Here is a 23360-nt window from a genome sequence, read left to right on the forward strand (position 1 = left end):
TCCTATTGTATTAACCTTAACAATGTTTTTGGAAATTGGTTTCTGTGTTAGCCATATCACTTATAAATGGAACCATTCATCCATATCAATTTCTTTTGGTTGCACCAACAGTTAATTAGCCATGAGGAGTGGCCAGTGTTGAACTTTTGTTTGACACAATTTCGTCAGAAACTTTTACCACCCCCCCTCCCCACAAAATAATCACTTTTGTTAACAATTGAAACCTTAACAGACATCTGTGCTCTACTCAGAGCTGTTGTAGCTTCCTTTTATTTTTCTTCCTCGGGATGCGATGGAGATAGCCAGATTGAAGCAGACAGTGTGTCTGACACACACAACTATGCTTTTGGTATGGACACACGTGTACGATGGAGAGGGCAGTGTTTTTCAGCTCGAGAAGCCCGTCTGTCTCTTTCACATTCCATTAGTTCCTGGAGCTACATCAGAGGGCAGAGGGAGTGCGCAGGCATTCCTGCAAGACGCAGATGCCAGGATCAAAAGTCAGACTGGCTCCTGTACACAGCGGGGGAGGAAGACGCAAAAGTAAGAAAAAAAATAGAGAGAATTTATACCGGGTACACAATGCCCCAACTTCTTTCCTCAACTTAGAGCCACATGCTGACACGAGAAATCCCCTTCTTCCACAAATGCCGGCAAAGGGTCACGTGCTCACCTTTCTGCACCTGTGTGCCTTCGCATTTCCTCTTCTCAGGGCCGCTATCTCTAGTCCTTTGCTGCTGCTGCCAGGCTTGATGGGAAACCGTGCACCATGCTGCCTACATCTTGCGCCTTGTTTCAGTTATTAAAAGGCACGGGACCAGATGGCGTTTGTGCGTGCATGCGCGCGCGCGTGTGTGTGTGTGTGTGTGTGTGTGTGTGTGTGTGTGTGTGTGTCTTCAGGTCGAACGCTTTGGCTCCGGGCTCTTCCAGAACTGGCACAAGCCCAACTGGGTCATACATGCAAAGACTCCCTCTCTTCCTCTATTTCACTCTTCATCACCAGGAGCGCATCTGTGTATGCTTGTATGTATGTGTGTGTGTGTGTGTGTGTGTGTGTGTGTTGTAAAGAAACATGTTCGAGGAGCGAAGAGGCTTCGACGTTTAATGCGTCACTCCTTGAAAAAACACAAATGCGGCCATGCATCTGACAACCTCTCCTGGGTTTTTGTGTGTGTTTGAGTTGTATTTAATCTCTTCTTCCTCTTATCTCAAGCCAGGTGAACACTACGCCACGTGATTAACCCATGCCCCACACACTCCGCAACCTCCTGTAACTCTCACCTGAGAACTTCAGGACGAGAGGAAGAAAGGAGCTTAGGGACTCGAAGTGGTGAAAGTGGATGTAAGAGAAGTGCATGCTGACATTTGTGCAGGGATGCTGCATGGGGGGGGGGGGCAGGTTTCTCAGTGGGGGAATGAGAAAAAAGAATGAGGACAGACGGAAGTGCCACAGGCCCAATGGTGCTGTCAAGACAGCCACGGGATGAGATTTTACATCATTTTGGGGAAGACTTCTTGATCTTGGTTCCCATGTTCAACTCAAACATTTGCACGTCAGTGTAACTGTGAATAGATTCGAGAGGCCCGTACTTAGCTCTGAGCAACAATGCAGCGTCTCTATCTATCATATTGTATGGATATCAGCTTGAATGTGAATGTCAGAATTTAACCCGCAGGAGTCGGCTTCTCTATGCTTGAGGCTTTTACTCCATTTAAGTGGCAAAAATATGAATTCTCATTTTTTTGAATGTATGAAAGCGTTGTTATATTGTTCTTTTTCTACTGCTTTTGTTCAAATATTCATTGCTTAAAGGCTTATAACACTGTGCCGCCAATGCTATTCGTTAGCTCGTGTATGGGGTTTTGCTGTGGTTGTTTACAATGCACAATGTGCAATTCTCTTTGTTTGATGTTTAGGTTGACGCTAAGCTTCAGTTGGGAGGGGCAATTAACTCATTCAGTACCAGCCAATTTTAGACCAAGTCTGAAAAGACGTTTAAAAACGTCATTGGGAGTGAATGAGTTAACAACAAAAACTCTCTTTTTAAAGAACTGTTCACTAATTCTCTATGCCAAACTGCTGCTTGCTGTGAAGTGAGTTGAGTTGAATTCACTGCCATCAGAAAGCGCTACTATGAAGTTTTTGGCTCGCATCTCAGAAAACTCATAAGACAGGTCACTCTTGTGTCAAGGCACCACTGAATAAAAATAAGCACAATATTAATGTCACAGAATGTTTTCAGCATTGATTCAGAATTTCCAGTCTCCTATTAAATACATTTCTGAACTTAAATATCACATCAATCATATTGATTTGGATCTCAATTTATTGTGTGATCGTGTAAAAGATTGTGCTGCTGGTCCTAATAAAGTGGCCACTGAGAGATTCCTGTCCCTCTAGCACCTGCGTCATTGTCCACCAGTGTCTCGAGTCACTAGTTCAATCTCATGTAATCACATCCACAGATCTGTTCCGTTTCAGAGAGCTTCATTTTGCAGTGTATTCCTCCTTTTCTCTCCCACTGTCTCTTTGTCATTCATTTTCTTTTATATATTTTTTGGGCTCCCTCTCCCTTGCATTTCACTCACTTTACTGTTTAATGACGGTAATTTTCAACGCAGGTCCGAATATGAGCTGATGTGGCGAGGCTCTCCCCCCCGCTGTTCCTGACGAGGCCTGGTGGGAAATTGCCCGGTGCCCTCTCCCGTAGCTCGCTGTTTAGTTGTAATAAGCTGGTAAGGCCCTGCGTGCGTCCACACTCCCACATGCACACACCTCTGATTGTGTGCATTAATTACACACACAGCTGTGCGGGCCACGCCTCGCTTTTCGGGTCACTCGGGGAATCAAATCCACCACAAGAGCTAACAGCAGACACAACAACACATAATGAAAGACCTCCTCAGTAAAACCCTCTTTTCCCTGTCCATCCATCCATCACTCAGCTGCCTCTTCTATGACTGGCGTGACATGTGCCAGAGTGTGCCTGGGGTTCCCTGAGTGACTCGCTCAAAGCCACGGGGGGCCCACCAGGGCGCCACCATCGGGAGAGTGGATGTTGATGTCGAGTTTGGAGGGTGGGCCGCCCCTGTCGCTGTGGTGTGTCACCTCCACAGCGATGCTGTCGCCACCAAATGGAGCTGTGAGTGGAACCCTGGGAAGAGGAACCTGCTGAGGTACTGTTTGAATCAGCTTGTAGCCGGCGGCTGACTGCAGCTTCTGTTTGATCAACATCAGTGCGTGTGTTTGGGGGGCTGTCCACAGTGAGGTTACCTTCAAATGACCATCTACTGTCAACACATAATGGACATTTACTGTAAGTGGTTTAACCCATACATACGGATTCATTTTCTATACAAACATAGAATGGGTATAAAACATCTACATGTCGCTGTTCCAATGCCAGGTTTTCTTTTTACGCAGTTAATGTGGCGAATAACCTGTATAAGAGGTTGAAGAGAGGTTGAAGTCAAGATAAACTGAATTTGGAATTTTGACCAAAGAGTTCAGCCTTTTTATAGCTGGTTTTGAACAGAGCTTGAGAAAAAAAAATGTAGCAAACAAGCGGGCTGCATCCCTACTAAATAGCATTTTTAAATGCGATTATGCGTAGAAATTTTCAGGTTGACGATCTAATGGTGGATTGTGATAATTCTCTCGGGCCTGAGTAAATGTCTCCATCACATCCCTTACTGTGTGCATCATATTGAGGCCAGTGTAATAACTTCATCCCCTCCAGCACAGGCACTTCCCTGCAAGTCAGTGCCGATACTCGATCAAGAGGAGTTCTATGTAGCTACATAATGGACAATGGTCAGCATTAGCTCCGTCACTGTGCCTCTGGCTGAATGTGGGCAAAATGGCAAGGCCCTAACTAAGCTGGTGTGATTGAGATCAGTCTGAGACGACAGAATCAGTATTAGACATGCACGCATGTGCGCGCGCACACACACACACACACACACACACGCACACACACCCACAGACCCAGGGGCCGAGAGCTGACAGTAAATAAAACCAGGGACCCTCCTTAATTAGCTCATTGCCCAGGGGGCAATGAGGAAAGTGTGTCAGTCTCTCCCTCATGTTGGCTACGACTCTATCAATGTGATCATGTAAACCAAGGAGCAAAGTGGAAGTCTTTCTTACCTATTCTATTGTAAATGGAAGCGTAGCTTATTCCAGTTATGATTTGTGCTGCCCTCCAATTAAAAGAATACATGATCATCAATGACCAATAACCTTGACAAAATATTCCAAATAATTGTCTCTATATAATTGCAACATCGATTTAAATTACAGCTAGAGCTATTAAATTAGGGGATTTTTTTCCCCTCCCGCAAATACTCATTAAGTAGAACATTGACTAGGTCAAGTCTGTCTACCTTTGTGTATCACCGCCAATTAATCCAACCTGACTTCATTAGCCTGTAATTACATAAAACAAAAGAGCCCTCCATCTCATTGTTTTCCTCGAGTTGGTGACCCTCGTCAGTCAGCAATTTAATGGGATACCCAGAGCACAAACATCATTTTTCATTTCCGGATTTATTTATTATGATAAAATGCAACCCCCCGCCGCCAAATATTGTATTTGTACGTTTATAAACCGCATACTATGTCGAAATTGATATCATGGAGGGACATATTTTCACGTCATGAATAAATTAGTGAGGACCATTTCAATTTCTGAAAAGCTTGGCAACGGTACTCTACTGTCACCTGCTGGTTAAATTAGTCACAGTACAAATACAAATGGTCGAGCAACACAAGATTTAATAACTAATCAATGATCACATTTCTTTCTAATTTCCAGTATAATATATATATATACACATATATATATAAAATGTATGTATGTATGTATATATATATATATATACTGTATATACAGTATATATACTGTATATATATATATATATATATACAGTATGTATATGTGTGGGTGTGTGGGTGTGTTTACAAAGAGAAGTTTGATTCCAAAATGTATATGCAGTAATGTATAGCTAAATTTCATAATTTATTGAAATAGTGTACAAATTGATGATCAGTGTGTAAATACTGTACTTCAGTCTCCATTTGACATATAGAGGCACAGATTTAATGACAAATTTTGCTGAAACGTAGCCCAAATGGATTTACTGGCTAAAAAGAATACAAATAATGATACAAGAGTGGATTTCCAATTCAATGCCCATTTAATGGTAAAAACGACAATGCTTAGGTAAGACATAGCGGGAGTTCAAAATCCTCTGACCAGGGGTCAAATCTGCTATACATTCAGGGCTCAACTCTCACCTCTGCAATGTTGTTTTAAAAGTGTTTACTGCCCACTGCAGAGTGTTGAAGCACATGCATGTACGAAAAGGACAAATAGCGTATGAGATGAGCTACATGTCATTATGTGCACATGGCAGCGGCCCTGCAGCCACTATGAGTGGACTATCAGTCTCCACTGTCATGAAAGGCCCAATTAAGGACATTAATTATGCTTCCTTGGCACTCTGCTCCTCTCTTTTTAGCCTGGAGAGCACTTAGTCGCAAGATGCACGCTTCCTCTCATTCTAATCCAGTCTAGTTGAGAAAGTTTGTCATGTCTGGCCGAAGTGAACTTTGCGGGGTGAGGCGGGATATCCAGATGGACAGTGCAGCGCCGTCGAGCTCCTCCACGGGCTAAAGATGTGTAGTCACACAGAAAATGCAGTGTGATCTCAAAGAGTGATTCTACAAGGTTCTCCTAATGCGCTGTGAAAAACCTGTGAGCGAGGCAGATGCAACATGTTTCACATCAGCGGCATGCCTGTCAGCCCTTGACTCAAACAACACATGAGAAAGTCAACATTTGCATTTCCAGTTTGCATTTCACCACACGCAACATTGTGGGGTTTTTTTTCTTTCATTATCGTTCAGCTGATACTCACATGCGCTTTCAGTGTTCACAGCAGGCATAGTGCCTGAGGTATCCTCCCTTAATATGCAGAGAGAGTCGTTTGACTTTTTTGCAGTCAGTCTTGTGCACCAGCCAATCACACAAAAACTTTTAATAAGTATCCCTTTCCCTATTATATTATCTGGCAAAGGGATCAAAATTAGCTTATAGTACTTAGTACTTCAATATATATTGAGTTATTGCAACTCAAAATTTCGAATTACCTAAACTCAGAATTTTCAGTTATTGCAACTCAAAATTTCGAGTTACCTAAACTCAGAAATTTTAGTTATTGCAACTCAAACTTTCGAGTTACCACAACTCAAAATTTGGAGTGACAAACTCCAAATTTTGAGTTACCGCAACTCAAAATTTCGAGTTACTGCAACTCAAAATTTAGAGTAACCTAAACTCAAAATTTAGAGTTACCTAAACTCAGAATTTTGAGTTAATGCAACTCAAAACTTCGAGTTACTGCAACTCAAAATTTCCAGTTACAACGTTGCAGTGGCCTTCACTTGTTTTTTTCCCCCAGAATCCTGAACGCAATACAATAAGGACAGTTCAGATGTAGCCTCATCAATCTTGAAGCACAAGACACAGTCATTCGCAAAATGTTGTTAATTTTCCGATATGTAAGCATAAACCTAATGTTCAAACCATGCACAATGTTAGAGTGGCTGACAATAATCTTAAATATCCCTTTTACCACGTTTTAATGAACACTTGGGCCTCGTACGCCACTGTATTTTTATGTTGGTCACTACAGTTGAACTTGAAGAGCTAAGCAATTTTTGAGGTGGTGTTTGCTATGAAATGTTTGACAGCCCATCTATAGAAAATGAATGAATAGAAATTGAATAATGATTAATTTTCCCTTAATCAATCAAGGAAATGAGTCAAATCCCCATCTTCACCGAAAACACTTCTGTACTTTTTTGCACCAAATATATCACTGGTCAAGAGCAAGTTTTAATCAGAGATGGCTTTATGTGTACCCAACCATATATTTGATGCTGATTTTAAAAATATATGTACTTTTTTGACCTATAAAAGTTTGCGCAATATGGATTTTACGATGGTTTGTAATTCATAGCTATGACGTTTCAGGAAAAAAAACTCCACCTGTTGCTGAAGTTAACCCTTAATTCATCAATATGACTAAATATATTACTAGATTACATATTATTGTTATTATTCTGTCAAAACTAGTCCAAATATTGTTGAAACTATTTCAGCTTTGTGACCCCATGATAGGTTGTGTGACAGGCGTATTTTCGCTCTGTTTACCATTTTCTTTTCAGCTGGAAATTGAGCACTTTTTCAGACGTTTGGGACAGTATGTTGAATAACATTATTTAGGAAAACACATGTACATTAAACCTTGTAGCTCAAAGCCAATCTAGCATCTCTTCAAGCATTTGCAGAACACCATACCTTAATTTTCTTAGCCAACGAAACATTAGAATGCTTATTGCCCTCACCGATTATCCCCACTATGTACGGTACATTACCGAAGTGTATGATTGGCCAACCCCGCGCCTGCACAATCAACACAGAGCGTGAATGAATGATCAGCCATTAGCAGGTCGGCTGTGAACTGTGAAAATGGGCTCTCACACCAATGACTGCAGGAGGCCTCGACGTGCGAGAGCCTAGCCGAGCAGCCTACTCGCAGGGACCTGCTCGTGTTACACACACACACACACACACACACTCACACACAGGGGGCAACACATGAGGGGGAACAAGCCTGCACTGCCCAATGTAATGCAGTGGAACACACCGACTAGTGTAGCGTACAGAAGCCCAGTCTAGTGGAGGACTGTGTGCAAGATCATAGCAAGACTTCTTGCTAGCATATGCTTGTGTTTAATGCAGCGACCTGCTTCTGCATGGTGAGTTTACACATACCCTGCAGTGAAGGTACTGCGTGTGTGTGTGTGTGCGTGTGTGTGTGTGTGTGTGTGTGTGTGTGTGTGTGTAATATCAGTAATCAGTGTACCTCAAACAGGCTGAGTATAACTAGGCTTGGTGTTACAAGAGGGCTGCAGACCTGCACTCCTCTGCCAGAACAAGTTGACTCTATCACATGCACTTTGACCTGGACCATTTTCTGTGGGTCCACGAGTCCAAACGTGTGTGTATGGGAGTTTTCATGGTTACACTGGAATCTTCACCCTCAGATGAGCAACAAGTAAAGGTAATGTGAAAACAGGAAGTTGATTTTTACAGGTATGTGGGTTGCTTGTGCTATTCCTTAAGTGGTTTCTACTTCATGCATGCCTTTCTGTGCAAAGTGCCCCCATTTTATGTGTGTGTGTGTGTGTGCGCGCGTGTGTGTGTGTGTGTGTGTGTGTGTGTGTGTGAGAGAGAGAGAGAGAGTGATGATTCAAGCAGGGTTAGTATGGTTTCTGTGCACAGGATGCTCTCAGAGCAGTTGACATGGAGGCAGCACTGTTTTGGAAAGAGGAAACTTTTTGATTCTCTTTATCAGGAGCTGGATTCAGTTTAAGCGCCCTTACTGCAGATTTTTGTGTCCATTAGTTCAAGTCCAATTATAAAAAATAAAAAAAAAACACTTTCAAAAAAGTTTTTAGCATTAAGACAAATTATCTTTTTGCGTTAATGTTACAGTTAATTAATCCGCAATTTTACAATAACACCAAATGGTAGCACCTTAAATGTAACATTAAAATGAACAAAATATCCATGTCCTGTAAGTATGTGTAAGATTGATGGTGGCCAGTCCTAGGAGGAGGAAAAAGAGGACGTATTGATACATGTTTTAATCAAACGTTACTTTGGGATGGTGTATAATGCCTGTTTTTAGGGCTTTCGTTAGGGCTCAGTTTGTCTTTTAATACGTGACAAGTGTGATCTTTGTGACAATGTCTGCTGTGATTGGCGCTGTAAAAATAAAATGGAATTAAATCGATTCATTGATAATGTACCTTGAAAGATAACAACATATTATCATACACTGTGATTTTCTCTTCCCCATCTACGAAGTTTGATTCCGATGCTATTTTGCTCTGTAAATGCGAAAGGATCATCCTGGGAGAGTAGCATCAAGAGAAAGTCTGAGAATGGATTCTTGAAGATTATCCTGGAAGGTGCCTCAGCAGGGTTCAGGAAGCAATTCATCACCTTAATTAAAGTTTCGAAGTCCATATCTAAAACAACTTTTGTCAAAAACGTTATTTTCCTTGTCATTGTGAAAGCACTTCTGTCGATCGTATCCCGCCTGACGCATGTGTATGTCGTAATAATTCAGGTTCGGGTTAAAGCAAAGTGTGTTTCAACAACCCAAGTCAAAGATGGCACATTAGTCATGACAGAGAAAGCGACACAAATGTGACCATGAACAATTTTCTTCTTTATTGACTTTGACAGTGTTGAGGTGCAGGCGGGAGACAGGCGAGAAATCTGGATAGCGCCGTTCAACCTCATGCTAATTTGCTTTTTCCACTTTCACACCCAAGTCTAATTTCACACTATAGAGCCTAGGCTGCATGATGGCTCATAGTCATGTCTCAATTCAGTGGTCCATTGGACCACGGCGAACCCGGGCCGCTTACTGGGCCCCAGAGCACACCGATATCAGCTCTGTAGAGGATGCCTGCGTGCGCGTGGCTAATTCGGTTGTTATTGCCGCTACCGACGGAGGCAAAGCGTGTTGGTTGGCGGGCCAGGTTTTAGTTCCACTCGCTGGTCTAAATGTGCACATGGAAGCTGATGTGAACTCCCTCAGGGTTACCCCCCTGCTCCTGACAACATTAAAATAGGTTGCTTTATTTCATTGATGGAGATGCTCACGCCTGGATGACAATGTTTCTATTCCGATTGTTGCAGATTGCATGCACTGATGGGTTTACTTTGTGTGACAAAACACTGCTTGTTAGCACGTTCTCCCTTTCAAATGGAAAACAGGGGGGTGGGGGGAATAAAAGCAATAGAGAGCAGAACTCAGCCAAGATTGCTTTTGGTTGATGGTTCTAACTCACAGACTTCACGATGTCATAATTACTGCTGTGACTGAGGTCGATAAAAGAACAAAACTGGCAGTGGCTTAAAACCTTTGCATTGTGCAGCACATATACATGGTCGATGTCTTGAAATTTATCGTCAAACAATGTAAAACAAGGAATTACACTTTGGTTATTTAAATATATCTTATTAGTAAAACATAATGGGAAATGCAATAGACGGGCTAAACAACAACATGGGTTTCAGAGAAGAAATGGATATTTGAACACAAATGGTGGAGCAGCAGTATGCAGGCTGAATATATATCACTACTCACAAGCATATTGTTGTTATCTTCTATGAAGAATTACTAACATTAGTGCAGCTTTACTGAGAAGCTGAGACTGGATACATGTACACTACATCCGTATGTCTGAATTATATTGCCCTCAGATGGAAAAGGCATGCACGGCAGAAAGAGCAGCGCAATGTCAATTGTATTGAAGCAAAAAATGTAGCATACACTTTTTCATCTCTTTACATTATATGTAATTATGTCTATACTGCATTTTTTTGGGGGGTGGGGGTTCGAATGGTCTGACGTGACACTTGGGTGCCTCTCACCTCCCTTAAACATGCCTGAAGTTGAGTGGCATTCATCATCTGGTTTCTCTGGGCATTGTTCACAATGTAGCGGTCATCATGATAGGATGTGGCCAAAGGACGTCCACTTCTACATCTTTCTGTGACTCTTCCAGTCTCTCACTACCTCTGTTGCAACCTACTGTGACACTCTAAGCTCAGTGGCCACTTCCGTCTGAGAACGTCCTGTTTGAAGCAAAACAATGGCAAGGTACTGCTGATCCATTGTTAGGTGTCATCTTGGTCTCATGACGTCAAAAAGTGAATAGCATGATGAGGACGACTGTTTGAAGACCAGCTCTAATTGAACCAGGAGATTAATTGATCGATTCAAGAACCAAGCGCCTGTTGTGGATTTTGCCGTTAAGCTCTTCGTTAGAGAACAACAATAAAAAGTAGTGAAACATTTCACAGTTGTACAGTGCATTCAAAAGCTTAGAGAAGGTCACATTAAGTTCACCTGTAAAACGGTTTGAATAAATTTTAGCCTCGTCCTGAAATTTCACCCAAAAGCCAAATACTGCATCCCTTTTTGTGAGTATTGCATGTTATTATATTATTTTATTTTTTTACAGCTCTCCCTGTTCTACTCTTGTGTCTTAAACGATGACTTCACTCTCGAAATCAAATCCTCCCACTCCATGCGTTATATTCCCTTCACTGCACTGATGTATGCTCCTCTGTTTCAAACAAACATCTAATTATCTCCATGAATTCCATATGTTTTTTTTTAAACAAATGTATCAGAAGTTCTACCCATATTTTATCGTCTCACTGTATGCACCCCGAAGCCCAAATGACTCGTCTCCAGGATAGCCACTGTCTGTATTGCCACCAAATAATACATAAGCTTAAAGTGAGTAATGATTGAGCTTCACTATCAAACTCTCACACCACTGGGCTTTGGAGATTAGTGTCGCTTTTTGAGCTCATATCTCGGACCGGCTGATGTGCCATCAATTGTGGGGCCCCCGATGCCCTCATGCAGATGCAGCCTAGCAGTCATGATAATGAGCAACAGGATGGGGCGCAACTGTGAGGCAAATCCTGGATGCATGTGCTGTAAAGTGTGAGCACCTCTAAGTAGATTTACCTGATTTGTGCCGGTTTATGCCCTGATGTGATATGCAGCAGCCAGCCTCATTATAGGACCTAAACATGTTTGTGTGAGTGAGCGTAAGTTCACCAATTAGGGTTGGAGTGTGAGGATTGTGAGAAATGTAGTTGTCTCTCGTTAGAGTGGTTAAACAAAACAAGAGAGAATGTGATGAGGGGCCAACAAGTGTTACATGCTTACTTGGGTGTAATGACCCATCAGTCGTGACATCTTGTTGCATCCGCTTCTGCTTGCCTTCACTTGTCTGTCTACGCTGAGCCCTTCCCTTCTTCATGCCCTTATCTCCTTCTTGCCCTCTCAAAGTCATCGAACCTGGTTTAACTTTATGCCCTGTCTGCATACCTCTGCCACTGTCACAACAATAATAACAAGTGCAGATCCACAAATCCTATATTTTGGATAGATAGATAGTCCTATCTATCTATCTATCTATCTATCTATCTATCTATCTATCTATCTATCTATCTATCTATCATATTTTGTATGTGTGTATGTATGTTTGTATGCATGCACACATTTAATCTGAGTGAATTCTAACTGTATTTGTGGGGTACAAAAGGACCCCACTAAACTTGTAGGCTCATACATCAGCTTTTGTTGGTGCCTTGGCATCACAATTATAAAGGTTCATGATTCATTTAATGTTTAGTTTTGGCTGTTGTCTTAAAATTCTATTATGATCAGATGATATGTCAGTCTGATGTGGAATGCATTATATCAATGTGTCCTTGTGAAGACAGTAGTGTGTGTGTGTGTGTGTGTGTGGGTGCGTGCATGTGTGTGTGGGTGTACTGCGTGGTTTGCATTTGCCAAGTCCTCTCACTGGGACACTGCGAGGGGCCTGATCGGCCGCAGGGTGTGCCGTGAGCTCCACCTCTGACAGGCTTCATACTTATTGCTCAATGACATTCCATGCTTTCCTTCAGTGTGCTCTAAGATTGATTCCCCACATATGTCTGAAATATCTCCAGAGCCCTGAAGCGGGGTGATGGCCACAGTGGCGCATGCTGAGCGAGAGACAGGAGTGGTGCCGCTTATGATTCGGGGTGTGTGTGGCAAAAATTTTGAAAAGCCAGTGAGCCGTCCAAAATCCACAGATGACTGATACTTTAGCTGAAACTATAAACACTGATATTTTTATTTGTCCTTCCCGTGAAATAATTAGAACTGGTTAAACTATTGTACAAGTCATTATAGCATTAGTCTAATGGTTGTAAAATCTGTCTATGTAAGAAATTATTTTATAGAAATTAATATTTTGTAACTCCACCCTTGTGAATTGAAATGTATGAATAACTTTTCAAACACAGTGGTAAATAGCACAAGTGAATAGTAGAGTCGTCTAAACTGGAAAAAAAAATACATGGACAATCCCAAGAATTAAGTCATAGATTTAGGCGCCCGTGCGTAAACAGGCATAACTTCATTTCCGTGCCAGTCTAGTAGATGGTGGATATTTAAGGCTGTGTTGCATTATTACAACATTCATCAGAATATTGTGTTTAGACACGTGGGGGTCCATAGAACATATTGCTCCAGGTTTTAAGATGGTGACAGTTTATTTAACCTTGGGACTTTTTTTATTTATTCGATGGAGGCAACTGATTCGCTGTGGTGACCCCTGAAGGGAAAAAGTAAAAGGAAAAGAAGATCTTTTTTCTATTACCTTTGTTCCTTATGAGACATTTGTTTCTGAATACAAATACAATGGCCAGCTTCCCAGATTAACTGGCTTCATTCATCCTTAGTTACTGAGAACTGCTATTGTCAAATTGTTTGACTGTATAAATGGTGTCAGGAGTGCAGTTTTTCTACAGATTCAGTGAAGTTAACCCAGTCACTGAAGAAGGTGAAGCTGAAGATAAAAAGGGAAATTTAATTTCAACTGTGCAGGAGTCTGGAAAAACCTGCAATTCCTCTGGTGCAAAGGTGGGTAGAAGATACAAAATTTGTCCTCAAACAAGTACACTATTCAGTGGAAAAAAAAGACTCTTGTCCTGAGTAACTTCTGATTGATTCATGTTTTAAATACCACAATTACATTAAGCAGACAAAACACACAAATAGGAATATGCAAATTCAAACATCGCCCACCTTTATCCGTCTGACCCTTTGAGAGACAGCGGTTACTACAATGGACATCTTATCATGGTATCAGGTTACAGGGTGCATGAAAGGGTTAAAAGAATATGTATTGCAAATTAAATAACCATCTTTTTTGCATCTTTAGCCACAATACATGATCTGAAATAAAATATCTTTGTTTGAAGGAGCACAACAGGGCGCTCGGCGCTGTAGACAGACGTGATTAATTATATACAGTAATTACATGTAAGTTTCATGATATTGTGCGGATACGAATGAAATAACGCATACCTGTAGATAAAATGACAAGTTGCTCAATGTAATGGAATAAAAGTTGGGTTTCTTCCTTCCATAAATACTGAAGTAAAAGTAAAAAAAAAAAGTCTTGCATTAAAAGTACTCTGACCAGTGTACTTTATTCCAAACGTTACTTAAATATTTGTTACAAAGTGGTTATGACCTACATCGGCTCAGTTGTGATTCCAAGCATCAAGTTCATCTTTGTCTTGATGTGCAATTTTATTATTGTTGACATTATGATGATGCAATGTTCCCCTCATGGAAACGGATCCTGTGTGCGCGCGGTGTAAGTGATTGGCTTCACTTCCTGCTTTGTTTCCTCTGTAGCGAGATGGGAGCCGAGGCACGGCTCTACTGTTTTAAACATTTTAATGCAATTTAACAAAGCCACGTATTCTTTTCACGTTTCATTGGGGTCCTCTACGTGTGAAATTGCCAGCGGCCTGGGCGACACGAGGGCGCAGCAAAGGCGGGGTCAAGCCGCAGCGCCAGATGTGGGAGGGCAGGCGCAATTAATTGCTACACATTGTTCAGTGGCTGTGTGCGCACCTTCACTGAATTAAGCAGCACTCTCAGGGTGTGACTGTTTGAATAACGGGAACGAGGTGTGAGGGCCTTTCGCTCACAGCTGAAGCCAAATGCAGCCATTGCGTCCAATTAGCTTCCATGTCCTCAAATCACATGCTTAACTTGACATTTGGTGAGCGTGCGAACTCGCAAACTATTGCACAAATAGTTGTTTGTCACTGGAGTTCCTCCTTGTACTGGTTTATTTCTTATGATATGAATTTTGTTTGAAATGGCTTCTGTTATTAAAGACATGAGCTTTTTTCAAGGCCATGACAGTTTATTGACATGAGATATTTCGGTGGATGGTTCAAAAGCAAACCAATTAGGGAGAGCCCTTTTAAAGGCAATGACGTCAGCGTGCTACTGTCACCCTGTCCCGCACCATGAAGTTGAGAATAGAGGAAATGCTCAATATTGACAGTCGGGCAGAAGTCATGATGAGCATATGGTGCATTCTTATGCCTATTGGAAAGATCAAAACATGTTTTGAAATGAAAAGACTATCAAGTCTCTCAAAGGTTTAGAGTCTAAGAGCACATCAGAGATCAATGTGAATCAGTATGCATGTTCTCCTTGTGCCTGTGTGGGTTTTCTCTGGGTAGTCTGATTTACTTCCAAATTCCAAAAAACATGCATGGCAGGTTAATGGAACACTCTAAATTGTCCCTAAGTGTGATTGTGAGTGTGAATGGTTGTGAGAGCAAATGCTGTTTGTCTTGGGTATGTGGCCTGCGACTGGATGGCAACCAATTCAGGGTTACTGGCAGTAGATAGCTGGGATAGGGTCCAGCACGCCCGCAACCTTCGTGAGGATAAGCGGATCGGGGGAACATTGTGGCCAGCCTACAGGAATGGATGAATGGATCGATGGATTTTGAGTTTTGCCGAGTACAATATCTATATTTTTAACACCTTTGCTCATAAGTTTCAATTGGCTGAAATGATTTGTGATTTATGCGGACTTGCTCATCATCATCATCATCCCTTATAACACCTGTGTCAAACTCAAGGCCCGGGGGCCAGATCTGGCCCGTCACGTCATTTTATGTGGCAAACCAAAGATGTCAATTTTCATGATGCTTGCTAAAATCTCAAGCAAAATTTCAAATTATCATTTGGAATAACTAAGAGTGATAATGTAAGCATTTTCTTGTTACCAAACCCCTCATTACAGTAACTTAAACAATAGGTGAATAAACCGTTATTCTTGACTTCTCAATATGGTTTCAGTCATAATGGCCCTCCAAGGGAAACTGTAACTAAAATGTGGCCCGCAACAAAAATGACTTTGACACCCCTGCCTGGTCTTGGACCAGGTAAGCAGCCCAGACTGACCGCCATCAATGGTGTTGCAGTGTGCACCCTAGACTAGACTTGACCCTGATCTCATACTGAGAGACTCCTCCAACTCTAGCACACCTTTCTCCTCCACCTGTTCCCTCTTGTCTGGGTGGATGATAGTGGGAGGGGGGGGGGGGCTATGATGGGGGGAGGCAGTAGTGATGGTGGTGGTGGAGGTGGGGTGCATTCTGCTCCCCCTGGGGCTGCCTGCTGGAGCGAGGTGACCCAGCTTGTCGCTCGCTGACCTGTGAGAGGGACATTATGAAGTGTGAGTGGCTGTCACCCTAACTGCTAGTGACAGCACGGCTCCCGGTGCAGCTGTGCCAGGCTGCCTGAACCAGAGAGCCAGCGCCCGTGCACGGCGTGCTGCCGAGGTGGGGTGCTTGCACCGTGTCTGTAGCGGGAGGAGGAGAGATGGGCGAGGGTGTGTTCAGGCCCCTTACGCTCTCATGGTGTAATACCTTCCCCGTTTATTCCTGAGCTTAGAGGGTGGCCCCGAGGCCCTACGATGTGAACGTACCTCTGTCGGGTTTGAACAACACTGAGGAGCTGGGGGACCAGGTGGTCTCCTAAAAGCCAGTAAGATTAGAACAGATGCGTAATATTAGCAGCGTGCTATATTTTTTGTGACTACCGGTAACTTTTGATGATTATATTCTCCTGTCACTGAACAGATTAATCATATTTTAGGCTGTGAAATAAATTGAATTAATTTCAGAGTCCTTGCTTCTCTGTCTAAATCCGTTGTGCTTATTTGTGACTGACTTTATTCCAGTTTGTTGGGAATATAAGAAACTAGCAATACATTCCAGTGAGAATTAAGTAGGAAGCCATCCAAAGTGAGTTTTGTTCAAATTTCATCATTTCCTGAGCCCTGAGTAACTGTGATGTCATTTGCAGTTCGCAGCAAGTGGCCGCCTCCTGATATGGATAAAACAGGTGCATTTTGCTGCTTCATTCATATTCCACGTATTAATCAAACTACTATGATTAGACAAATGGGGACGCAGAGAACATATTGTGAAGAAAATTTTTGACTTGACTTCCCCTTTAAGTCAAATGAGTGACTTGTTCAGAATTTTTAAGGCCTGATGGAGATGTGGAATTGTACTCTGTTCCATTCTAGTGACTGTGGTTGTAGAATTACAATAAACAGCACCGATGGTGTTTATATTACTTTGCCTCTTTCATATAAGTGAATCAAGTCATCAAGTCATTGCATGCGCAGTGACAGTAAAGATCCATTTCAATTCATTCCATTCCAAAATAGAGGGTGTTCCAAATTCATTTAAGCTAATTTCACAGTTTAATCACATTTCTTGCTCAAATGTTTTTCAGAATTTGTGGTCTTGTCTCTTTTTGTGAGATGTGCATTAGTCAACATATTGTGTCCACCACATTCACATGCATATGCATGTTGTATTTCTCTTTCATAGATTTGTACACATGCAGACATGTTCTTTTAGCTTTGTTAGCATTGTGTTATGACTTGTGGTGCAACAGGTATTTGAACAGAGGGTGGAGCAACACATGTAGACAGATAATATAAAAATACTCCCGGGCATAAGATACGTTAACCTTTATTTGTCCCACACTGGGGAAATTTGCAATATACTCTTTATAGTGACTAATATTCCTGCAGTTTGGTTGTGACCATCTTCTGTTTCATCATCAAATCTACATCAAGTATGACTTTCTGCATGATTATGGATTGATATTTTTATTTTTGAAAAATTACTAAATGTGTGCTGGTGTGTTTTCTCTTGGGGTGAGGGAGCGTGGGAATCGGGCTTCAACACAAGGGAGTAAGATGACTTCCAACCAGGGTCACAGAACAAATTAAACTCAAAATTTTCAGTGTAAGATTAATAGTATTATAATGATTTGATATCTCTCTGTCTATCTGTATAGTGTCTCTTCGGTATGTGTCAGTTCTGTGACTGACTGTCAATCCTGCCTCACACTCTAAATAAGGTGGGAGAGATCTTTTTGCGACATTTTGCAATCCTGCTCTACACCTCTAAACTGAGGTGCAAACATTTGTCCTTCTGCGTGTGACCCGCTGTCACAGCTGACCTGCCTCCTCTCTCTGCAGGGCCTCTCCTGGTTGCGCCCAGCTGGCGCCCCGCGAGAGCGCTGGGCAGAGGCAGTAGGATGTGCCAGCTCTACTGGTGCAGAAAGGGGCACACCAGGCAGACAGGCCCAGTGTATGCAGCAGAATGCTATCCCCCTGGCTGCAGCGCAAACATATGCCAGCCTACTCCACGTACAATATGTGCATGTACAGTATGTTTACCGCTGTGGCCCAAATGCACGCACCACCAGCATCAGTGGAACAATGCCAAATATGTTTGGTCCGACTGGGACCGAGCTAACTGGGACAAAATGTTTGTTTACACATCATGAGAGCAAACCACCAAACGCTGGCCTCAAATCAATCCATCTTCCCACACCGTGTTGCGAAGTAATGAAATGCAAATATTTTGCTGCTGTGCTGAAGTAGGTTTTTGCGGTATCTGTATTTTGCTTGAGTAGAGACTGAAACCATTTGCATTTGAAAACAGCTACCTGTTGGCCTACTTGCTGCTCCTTACTTTGTCACAACAGACTTGTAACTCGTAACTTAAACCTCCATGGATGACCATTGGGGGGGGGGGGGGGGGGAATAAATAAAGAGAGTTGGTTGAGATCTGGATTGATTGACTGAAATCAGCAAGAACTTTAGTCAACGTTTGTCATGTTCTGTCTTGATTGTGTTCCAGCTCCAGCCAGAGAGAAGGGCGGATCCCTCCAGCAGGCGGACCTGTGCCTCATTTCCTCATCAAGCCTCGCTCTGCATTTAAGGACTCGCATGCTGTTGTGCTTTAACTGTGGTTTTTCTAGACCCCTCGATACCATTCATAGACGCTCTCGTTTTGTTCACTGATCATTGTAAGTGCTTTTGTGTTTTTAGTACTGTATTGCTCTTTGTTTTTGTGTAATTGGACTTTGGGATATTTCGTTCGCGTATTCTAGGTGTTCTATTGTATTTTGCTTTTGCAAGCATTTTTGGTTTCATGCATTGTTTTTCGGAGGAACCTTGTGTGATTTTCTTTTCGATATTTTTGTCATCGCACTTTGTCTGATCCTGCATTATTAGATTCTTAAAACATTATTCGGTGCGAACCGACCAATGCCAACCAGGAAGCATTAACGACTGCAGTGGAGCAAAATTATTTTCATTAATTGACAGCAAGCACTGCAAATATTATTTTAAATTTGTACCTATGTATTTTTCAGAGTTTGTACTTCAATAAAGGAATTGTATCAGTACTTTTTCTGTATCTGTACCTCCACTTAAGGTACAGAGTGAGAATATTTTTGCCACGTCTGCAGCCATTTTAGGAGCTATCAAACACACAGATCAAGGTGCTAATGGTATGCTGTTTTTTGCATCTGGCCATTCCCATCTTCCCTTCTCCCTCAACCCTGCAACCATATTGCGACAACAAGAGCAATGTTAGCTTGCAGTTATAGTGTATCGTGTACAACAGAATAGTCTGAATTTTTCTTGCACACTCACCTCATGGTTGAACTGCTAATTGTGCGCCTGAACTGTGATATAAAATGAGGTCTTGCGTGGTGGTGGTGGAGTCTTTGATGTCACATTAATGCTGATGTTTCTGAGGCGGGTTTGCTCAAAAAATTCCGCTAAGCACGCACGACGGTTTGAACTCTGAAGTTTTGTTGCAACTTTAGAGATGTATTTGCTTCTCCAATAATAGTTCCAGATTGTACAATTTTAGGTTGCTCATGGTTACTCTATGTAATGTTCCCTCCCTCTTTTCTGTCTTCAACTTTTCATTCAAATACAAGTATTCATGTTTTGGGCCAGCCATTGATGTTTCCAGGCCAGGGTACCTGTGCCCCCGCTGCCCACCACTCTAGTTTGTCCTTTTTCCAGCTGTAACGTTGTTCGCCCAACTAAAGCCCCATGCGTTGACAACAGCAGGGACACCAGAAACCTTTGCCCATTCAGTGTTTGTGCACAACTTTAAAAGTTCTGGATTTGAAATGTCAAGCAACAACCACATAAATACTGCAGTCAAGGCTAGCATCCATGCTTTTGCGAAGGAAAATTCATTTGCATAGCCTTTGACTATATTAGAGGGTTCATGCGTGTTCGTCCAAACTTCCTTTTTAGTTGTGTTTGTGTGTGTGTATTGACCTCTTTCACACAGAGAGACCCCCAATTGTGCTCTGATAGCTCGCCGAGCTCAGTCAAGCAGAGTCTGGATGCTCAGTGGCATTTCACACGCCCAAACGTGTGCACGTAAACACACGAGTACCATTTATCTAGCTGGGGTCACATGTGACACATGCAGATGGTGGTGGTGGCGGGGGGCTCGAATATGGACATAATGGTCTCCCCGCATAAAACCCCAGCACTAAAATCCAAATCTAAACTTAAGCCCACCTTTCTGCCACCCTTCAGAGCTTCCAAGCAGACTTCCGCTTTTAAAGTTGCACACCTTTTATAATCAAGTCAGAACCTTTTCGAGGTCACCCATGCGGAAGATGCTGTCACCTATTTTTGTCCAGACAGTTTTTGGGAGGTGTGTGTGTGAGTACTATACTGTCTCAACTCAGTCAACTGTGAGATGCTCCTTTCCCCATACTGCCATCATCTCACTAATGGTGTTTGTATCTTTTCTCCATAGGAGGCAAATGAAGCTTTTAAGCTAGGTGGAGGAAGGGTGAGGAGGGGGGCCTTACCACTGAAAAGATTAATTGACTTTCTGCACAGCGTCCCTTCTCCTGACTGGTGAGTACTCGTGTATTTCGGCTGTGAGAAAGTATTGTCATTTGTGCAGAAATATTAAACTTCAGGCAAGCCATCCATCCATTAAAAAAATAAATAAATCATGAGGCGCATCCGCGTTGAGGTGTGCGGGAACCTATCCCAGCTGACTTTCCATCCTAAACTGCTCCCGAGCCAATCGCAGTACACAAATATAGAAAGAATTTGTCAAGACTCAAATTGACACCTACTGGCACCGCTCTCCAGCATGGAGTCCAATGCGTCTGCTTCCACTTCCGCATTGAATTTAAAGGAAAGAGGGGGACCTTCTATTGGAGGGCAAGCAAGTCAGCTGTGGTCCCACACACAAGTTGCACAATGGCGCAAACGCCCCTTTCCCTTCTACCGGCGCCCATCTATGAAAATATCAAAAGAAAGAAAACTCCACCCATGCGTGAGTTTGACTACACTTTGTGCTGGACTTGCACTGGGCATGAAATCAGGGCCTGTTGTGTTTCGTAGGTGGTGCTGCAATTTCAGTGAATAATACGTTTTCTTTAAAAATTGTAAGGATTTGAGTTTGAAATTTTCACTTTTTTTCTTCCCCAGAAAATCTTGGTTAAAATCCTAATTGTACCTCTTTTGAGGTGTTTGACTTATGAACGTCCGCTGTAGTTACAGAAACACAACTTGCAATATTACATTATTATAATTATAAGAGGAATACATCTTTTTAATTTTGTGTACCTGTCTTTGTGACACTTCTTTATTCTAGTTTGGTTCTTTTGTACTGCAGTCTCTAGCAATGTCATGCCATTTTAGTGGAGTTCTAATGGACTTCTGAATATGGAGTCGGCTACTTGTGTCTCAGCTTGTTTCAACAACTTTGAACGTGGATCTGGTTGTGATCGGAGAGTCCAATGTAATGATGTACAAAGACGAAGGTTCCCCACCCCCACCCGTCTGTTGTACACTCCACCACCACCCACAGCTGCACACACTTCTTCTGTCACGGTGATAATCTCTTTGTCACCGGCCGTCTGTTGCAAATTTGTACGTCTGATTCCGTGAATGTCCGAGTGGCTGACTTTAGTGCCACAGGATGTCTGTAGCACTGTTTCTTTGTGTGTGTGTGTGTGTGTGTGTGCGTGTGTGCGTGTGCGTGTGTGCGCATGTGTGCGTGTGTGTGCGTGTGCGTGTGCGTGTGTGTGTGTGTGTATTTAGCTGCTGCCATAGGTGGTCTCCATACCTTTCATAAAGCACACGTTTTTTACACTGGAATATTAAACCAAAAAAACAAACAAAATGAGTGAGATTGTCTTATTTTGAGTGAAAAAAAATGCCCTGGAGGTATGAAAAATTTGCAAGGCTAGGAAACTCAAAAGTAGCCTATAATTCTACCCCCCGAAAGATCACAACAGGTCTTAAAACAAGAAAAATGTTCAGAAAATGAAAACAATTTCTGCCATGTGATAAATGTTTGCAGCTTGAAATGCGTGATATCTTCATGAAGCCACCTTTAAGAACCATCTACCTAAGAAAACACAATTTACAAGAACATTTTGTTATCCTTTGAGCTTACTCTCCAAAACTCTACCTTAACTTGTAAAAACAATCAGCTTAGAACAGGGGTGTCAAACTCATTTCTGTCTCGGGCCACTTCGGAGTTACGTCTTCCCTCGGAGGGCCGATCACAAACATTTTCAATCGTCTTATTGCATTATTAGTTGTTCACAACAAATGATTGGATTTCTCGTTTTGAAATGAGTCAACTATAATAGTTTGTTCAAGTGAGTGGAAACAGGATGGCAAAATGATTGCAAAACCTAATTTCTTATTTATTACACATGACAAGTTGACATTATGGTGCACATTTTAGCAAGGATCATGCAAGTGGACACACATGATTGGCTTGTGCGGGCCATGTAAAATGATGTGGTGGGCCGGATCTGGCCCCGGGCCTTGCATTTGACACCAGTGGCTTCGAATAAGAGCTTCTTCCAAAAGTATACTTCGATATACTTCTTTTGAGTTTATGAGTGTGTCGTACTGTGTTGGTACATACACGATAAGAGCAGTAAGAATTTTTTTTTCATTGTCATGTGTTAGACCTTTCATATTTTCAAAATAGATGAGTTAAAAATCACTATATAGCATGCTTTATATGTGCGGCTGGCCCATGCAGCATCAAAAAAATCAAGTCGCGGCATAGCACAACCAGTGAGAGGAATATCAATTCAGATGACATGAAGCATTCACATTTGGATCATTATGTTGAGAAAGTGCTGTGAGTGTTGTCGTTTGAGTAAGGGAAGCAAATTAAGTGCAGCGCGCTTTTAACCAGATTATGTCAGATACAGATAAAGATGGAATTAACGTAGAAAGTATGAAAGGCATTGCACTTGGACTAATTGCAGGTTGAAAGTTTTTGTTTTTGTCCAAGCTCCTTTTCCCTTCTTTTTGCCTTTTATCCCCATCGCCTGACGACACCTTCTGTTGTTTGCTCTCCCCTTGTCACTCCACTGCAATCATCCTCGCAGGGGGCCTTGTCATCGCTATCTACTCATATCCTCCACTCCCGTTCGCTCGGAGCACTACAGCCCCTAAATGTCAGGCCTGATGAGCC

The 23360-nt window shown here is 42.3% G+C and overlaps 1 long non-coding RNA gene across 2 annotated transcripts; it reads left to right on the top strand.

The window, feature by feature from the left end:
• Positions 1 to 760: 760 nt before the first annotated feature.
• LOC147207689 (uncharacterized) lies at positions 761 to 18965 on the top strand. Of its 2 annotated transcripts, XR_015100505.1 has the most exons (4): positions 761 to 1342; positions 2623 to 2736; positions 2947 to 3177; positions 18717 to 18965. It is a non-coding gene; the product is annotated as an uncharacterized LOC147207689 (long non-coding RNA). The 2 variants fall into 2 exon arrangements; XR_015100504.1 differs by lacking the exon at positions 761 to 1342 and having other exon boundaries at positions 2318 to 2736.
• Positions 18966 to 23360: the final 4395 nt, after the last annotated feature.

Source organism: Hippocampus guttulatus, chromosome 3 (genome assembly GCF_054856545.1).
Source record: "Hippocampus guttulatus isolate MCC_2025c chromosome 3, RoL_Hgut_1.0, whole genome shotgun sequence".
Classification (NCBI taxonomy): Eukaryota; Metazoa; Chordata; class Actinopteri; order Syngnathiformes; family Syngnathidae; genus Hippocampus; species Hippocampus guttulatus.